This window comes from Lathyrus oleraceus, chromosome 3, assembly GCF_024323335.1.
Source record: "Lathyrus oleraceus cultivar Zhongwan6 chromosome 3, CAAS_Psat_ZW6_1.0, whole genome shotgun sequence".
NCBI lineage: Eukaryota > Viridiplantae > Streptophyta > Magnoliopsida > Fabales > Fabaceae > Lathyrus > Lathyrus oleraceus.
Genome location: NC_066581.1, coordinates 195,502,575 through 195,509,721, shown reverse-complemented (window position 1 = coordinate 195,509,721; position 7,147 = coordinate 195,502,575).

The window sequence follows — 7,147 nt, the reverse complement described above, 5'->3', positions numbered from 1 at the left end:
AGTTGCACCTTGTATCCCCAGCAACAGCGGAGTAGTTGCATACCCAGCAAACAAGAGGGTGGTGTCCCCAGTGTTCATCTCATTCCCCAGCAGATTTATTTTTAACAGATTTATTTCGATCCTCCGCCTGAGGACGATTAGCAAGTTCATATCCCCAGCAAAGGTCGATTCCTACGACATTTCCCCAGGAAGTGCTTTCCCCACAGACTCTCCTTACAGAGCCTCGCCAAACAAAGTTTCCATAGTTGATACTTCCCCAGCAAGGTCAACTTTCCAGAAAAAAGCCGATTTATTTTCGGTGGTTCCCCGGTCCCGGCAGACAGATCGTTCCCCACAGCGCATTCAAGGATTGATACAGCGATCCGTTCCCTACCGGAGCTTGCTTCCCCAAGCAGATTTCTTTTTACACCATGCATAACATTTACATTTGCATGCATATCAAGCATACACATAAGCTGATAAACAGGTTCTTCAAAACAGACCGAAGAAGTGCTTTACAACCAAAGTCATGAGATTCATCCAGAGGATCAAATGTGTGTGATCCAGCATGAGGGTCATTTCAAAGATTCAGCCTGAGAATCGTTTTCCAATGAGCCTGCCTGAGGTTCAATTTGAAGATTCATCCAGAGAATCGCCTACAAGCGTTATTTCCCCAGCAAACCAGCTAGAGGAGTAGATTGACAGCTCAACAGAAAATCAATCTACAAGAGGGTCAAGCCCGCGGATCGCAATTTAAAAACAAAAGTCTAATTGAAGAGTCATTACAACATGTTCTAGCCTGAAGAATATGTACGAAGCCCAAAAGTGGAGTATTCTCGGAGCTGCATATCTAACATGAAGGTTGGGTGTAGATTTCGAAAGAGGGTCAACCAGCGCATGCCTCAGATGCGAGATCCTGATGATGGGAATTTATCATCAAAACAAAGTAGATCTAGCCAGAAGATCGAAGTCAGGTATAGCCCGAAGACCGGAAATAGATTCAGCCAGAGAATCGAAACAAAGTAGATCTAGCCAGAAGATCGAAGTCAGGTCTAGCCCGAAGACCGGAAATAGATTCAGCCAGAGAATCAAAGAGAATAGATTCAGCCAGAGAATCGAAACCAAGTAGATCTAGCCAGAAGATCGAAGTAGATCTAGCCAGAAGATCGAAGTCAGGTCTAGCCCGAAGACCGAAAATAGATTCAGCCAGAGAATCAAAGAGAATAGATTCAGCCAGAGAATCGAAACAAAGTAGATCTAGCCAGAAGATCGAAGAAGATCTAACCAGAAGATCGAAGTCGATTCAGCCAGAGAATCAAAGAGAATAGATTCGGCCAGAGAATCGAAACAAAGAAGATCTAGCCAGAAGATCGAAGAAGATCTAGCCAGAAGATCGAAGAAGATCTAGCCAGAAGATTAAAACCGTATCCAGCCCGAGGATCAAAATTAATATCCAACCAGAGGACTAAATTGAGTATAGCTTCAGCCAGAGGATCGAAACTCCAGGTTAAGTCAGAAGACTGATTCAGATTCAGCCAGAGGATTGGAAGAGAAATAAACAGCACGATGTATTTCAGCATTTTTGTGGTGTTCTCAGAGCGCAAATTTTTGGGCTGTCTTTGGTATTCAATCACAACTCACCCTGTTAGTCTGATAAGCTGTTCGCTTTCATCCTGCTCAGGTTAGCTGATGACTGAATAGGGGCAGCTGTAACACCCCAAAATTTTCCCTCCTCATTCATGCATTCATTTTTAGGTCATTTAACATTTCACATTGCATTTCATCATTATCAATCAGAATTAGATACATTGCATTTCATCATGTCAATCGGGATTAGCTCCAAGAAGCTTGAACATCATCCAGGACACTTTGTGGGTTCTATTTAGATGATCAGTCAACACAAGGGAAGGACTTGAGTTACTTCCAACAGGGGTCTACTCGTCAGTCAAAACGTTAATCTTGAAGGAGCAAAAGTTTGTTCATAAGCTGTCATGCTCGCTAGGCGAGCAGAATGGGTCGCCTAGCGAGTCCCAAGAAAAGCCACCAAAATCACCTACGCTCAGAGGAATTTCTTGAACTGTCATGCTCGCTAGGCGAAGCCCACGTGTTTTAAAAAAATAAAAAAATAAAAAAATAAATAAAATATAACAGAAAATTTTTGGACTTGGGCCTCTCTCATTTGAGCCCACAGGTCCACAAAAATCAGGTTATAAATTCAGAGTTTCAGTGAAACAAAAGGTCATTCTATTCCTATTACCCTGGCTGGGAAAAAGATAGTGAGAGAAGAGCTAACAGAGTTCAGAGCAACCTCCAGAGACTGAAGGGAACTCATCTGCAAAGAACCAATTCCATCTCATATAATCCCTCAGATTGCTTTGCAAACCCAACCGGGCAATTCAATTTCATTCGATCTCTCCAGTCAGGTTTGCCTTATTCCCATTACTTTATGCTTTTAATTTGAATGCTCTGAATGTATGAGGTATTATGGGTGAATTTGATACCCTTTTGATGCATGTGTTTGACAAGAGGTTTAGGCCTCCTACCCTTGGTTGCTTTTTGTGAGCTTTTTGTGAATTTTAATGGCATGATTCATGTGGTTACATTTTGATTTGGGGGCAACTCTTGATTACCCTATCTTGTTTCTCTAACCTGTTTGTTGAGTTTTTTTTGTGAGGGCTCATATGACTCTCGCAGAGATGGCTTGCCTGGTGTCCCACTTTATTTGTGGGATACCACCTGGAGGTTTATTCCGATTACCTGTACTGACTCGCTTTCTTTGATGGTGCTAGCTTGAGAGATCTCTGGGTTTCTTATCTCTTTATTTGTTGTTGCTTCGGATCTTTACCCGTGTGGTAGATCTCTTAAGCCCCTTTATCTTTCCCGCATTTTACTACTTTTTACCTAAAGACCTCCATGGAGAGGCAATTGACGGATAAAAGGGATCAATAGTCAATCCCTCGTTATTCAGTGCGTCATTCTTTAAGATCACACTACGTGTCGATGCTTCAGAACAAAAACCCCAGATCTTTTGTCCGGTCAATCAGTGGAGAGGGTTCCATCTTTCTGAACCCCCACGCCTTGTCAGGAGCTCACCCTGTCCGGGGTTAAGAGCTATGAGGTCTTATCCTCATTACCCTCTGATCAGCTCACCTTGACGTTCAATGTCAATGGTTAAGAGCTCGTTTGATTACCCTTCCATGGCTTGTTTGTCTAGGTTGATATGACCCCTCTTGACTAAAGTCATACCCCTGCGTGTTTGAGCCCCTTTGCTGGCGTGTTTACTTTATGCATGTTTGTTTTGTATGGTTTGATAGTCTCCCGTTTGCATGTTTATTAAGGTAGCGCGGTTCCTTCGTCTAGGGCTGCCTTTTTGCATGAGCATCCCTAAAACACCCCAACTCATTGATTTTTCTTCTCCTAAGAACACGTTTACTCCTTCTACTACAGGCGAGTAAGTCTCCAAAGGTCGAGCATCCGGTAGATTGCATAGTAACGTTGTTCACCCAAAAGCACAACCAACCCCGTAGTTAGCCGAACTACGACTTGCTCTGATTCTCATTCCAGATGAGATACGTAGGCATAAGACGCGATGTCTTACCGAGCACACTCCCCCCTAACCCTTAGGCAGCCGAGCTACGAAGACTCTGATTCTCATATTCATATGAGATACGTATGCAGTGGATGCGACATCCGTGCGAATCATTTTCTCTTGACCCCTCTTTTAGTAAATAGTACATTAGATAAACCCACACCCTTTAGACAAGAACAACAAAAGTGGATCCCGTAGAGTACTACGGATGCGTAGGGGTGCTAATACCTTCCCTTCGCATAATCGACTCCCGAACCCAAGATTTGGTTGCGAGACCTTGTCTTTTCCTTTCCTTTTTCCAGGTTTACTTCGAGCGTTTCCTTTCCCTCCTTTGGGATAAAAAACGCACGGTGGCGACTCTTCTGTCTTTTCTTTTTCACCGGTTGTTTTTTTTCGCAGGTAGGTTGCTACAGAAGGCACCTTATTCTATTTGCGTGTGTTCTAGAGTTCTTATTATGTTTAATATGGATAAAGTTAAAGAAGGAGGATCTGTTACTCATCCATCAATTCTTTATGGTACAAATTATGACTATTGGAAGCTTCACATGGTTGCTTTCCTTAAGTCAATGGACAATAAGACTTAGAAATCAGTCGTAAAAGGTTCGATTCCACCAAAGATCACAATTGAAGACAACACTAAAATTGTGAAACCTGAAAAGGATTGGTCATCTGCTTAAGAGAAATATGCATTTGAAAACTCTCGTGATCTTAATGCCATTTATAATGGTTTTTATAAGAATATCTTTGGGATCATAAACACATGTATTAGTGTTAAGGAGGCTTGTGAGACTCTTAAAGTTGCTCATGAAGGTACATCAAAAGTTAGTATGTCAAAACTTCAACTTCTTACCATAAAATTTGAAAACTTGAAGATGTGATAAGGTGAAACTATTTTTGAATTTAATGTTTAACTTTGTGACACTGCTAATACCTATTATTCTCTTGGTGAAAAGATGTTTGAAGAAAAGCTGGTAAGAAAAATTCTAATATTTCTACATATGAGGTTTGAAATTAAGGTTACAACTGTTGATAATATAGGAAACTGCAATCTACTGAAGAAGATGGACATTTAGATGATGATGAAAATAATGCTATTAAAAGAAAAGAACCATCAGCATGTATTAAGAAGAATCATCCTATTGAGAATTTTATAGGATATCTAGATGAATGATTCACCATACGAAAAAAGATCCATAAGGTCCTATTTATTTTGGAAGAAACGAAGTATGGGAACTTGTTCCTAGACCAAAATTTGCTAATATCATTGGAACAAAATGGATTTACAAGAATAAGTTTGAGGAGAATGGTACTGTTACTAGAAACAAAGCATGACTTATAGCAAAAGCCTATGCTCAAATTGAAGGGATTGATTCTTATGAATCTTTTACTCATATTAGTCATCTTGAAACCATCCGATAGTTACTAGGATCTTCTTGTCTACTTAGGATGAATGTGAAAAGTGTATTTCTCAATAGGTTTTTGAATGCGTAAGTCCATCAGGATGTTAGTACTGATGTCAATGGCATGAATGGTGTAATTATGAAGATCATTGGGAATATGATGATAGTTCATACTTATGTTGACATCATTGTGTGTGAAGTGATGAATACTTATGGAAATCCAAATAATAGATCAAAGAAGAAAATGCACGAAAAAGACGTTGTAGTTACAAAAGCTCATGGAGTTCGTAATAAAGGAATAATGATTAGAGGAAAGACCAATGGTACGTCCAAAGGTGTTTCTTCTCTCGTAAATCCTAAGGATATTAAAGTTAAAACATTTGAAATATTTATCTTGTGTTATATTAATGTTATTGTTGACAATAATTAAGTTGTTATTCATAGAATATATGTATTTAATGATTGTGATAATTCACCTCTTAAGAATTTGATTTATGTTATTCTGAATGTTGAGGTCCTCACTACTGAAACTAGTCCTGATAACCCCATGCATGATTCCCCATATCACTTTTAACCTAAAGAGAACGGTAATAATATGAATGTCTATAAAGGTTTCATTGAAGATCTCAGTAAAGATCTTAATGAGGATGAGTTGTAATTTGAGTTTTTAATAATAATGACAACGAGGTTATCAAAGATGACATTAGTGATGATATTTCCATGGTTAGAAAATTCCCGAGAAAAAGAAAGAGAATTGTTCCTAGAATTGCGGAGCATGAAGTTGAGGATGTTAGACGAGGGAAACTGGTCTAGGGGGGGAGGGGTTGAATAGATCCCTAGTTAAAAATGTAGAGTTTGAAATATTTTTTATGATCTTACTAAAGTGGTCCCAGATAAAAACTCATCTATTCTAACTCGTTATTGAAAGGAACAAATATGTATCTAAACCGTAATGAGTAAAGTTTAATACAATGCCAATATGAGAAATATAATCAATATGATTTTCTACAAACACTTTTGAACTTTATAACACTTTGTTAAGATATTTCCAATGGAACAAGTTGACAAAATTGACTTGAGCAATTTGTCAAACACCTGGTGTGCAATGATCACCAATCAGAGTTTCTCTATATGTTGGTAAAGGTGGAATCCAATTGCAATTGTTAGATTATAATTCTCTTCATAAGAACAGTTTGAAAAACAGTCCAACACTAAGAAATTGTTTGCACTTAACTATTGTACACTTAATTCAAAATAGTACCAAATAAAAAATAAAGAGAGAGAGAGAGAGAGAGAGAGAGAGAGAGAGAGAGAGAGAGAGATACACACACATAAGACTTGTTTATGCAGTTCCCCAATCGATCTCGCTATGGGTACGTTTGCCCCCAATTCAAAATGAGAGTTGAGATAATTTCTATAACCATTTTCAAAATGTCATACAAGAGAAGAAATAGATATGCAAACCCTCAAATTCAGTATTTGATGTTAATCCTATATTCTTATCTCCCCTTGATATTAAGCAATATCAATTAACCCAATAACTCCGATTGATCCCCCGGTTACCGCTACTCCCTTGATAGACACCCATATTCTTCAAGGCTTTCACTCAGCTAAATCCAATCACAAGATTCTTGTGAACCCAAGCTCTCCAAAACAATCCCCCGGTTACCACTACTCCCTTGATAACACCCGCCGTTCTTCAAGGCTTTCACTTGGTTTAGTTCAATTTTGCGAGATACTTATCAAAAACCCCTAAATCAGTCTCGATCTTAGAGGGAAAACCCCAATTGGTTTTATCAATGAAACCCCAAAAGATTCTTAATCAAATTAACATTTTACAAACCCTAACTTGGATGTTATCACTCTCAATTTAGATCACTCAATAAGAATTTTATGTGTAAATGTTGAATGAATGCTATGAAGAAGAATAAAGATGAAGAGAAATCTTTGTATATTTCAGGTTTAAATACTTTGAAATGAGATGCATGAATGTATTTATATGTGCGTGAGAAAGTGGAAATGTAATAGAATATTTGTTCAAAGAATAACAAACTTTTTTTAGCAGAAAAGAGCTATGAGTCGACTCATAAGACTTCATGTGTTGATGCATGAAGGAGAATGAGAAATAATTTGTGAAAACAGGACTTATGCATCAACCTATAAAGCTATGCGCTGACTT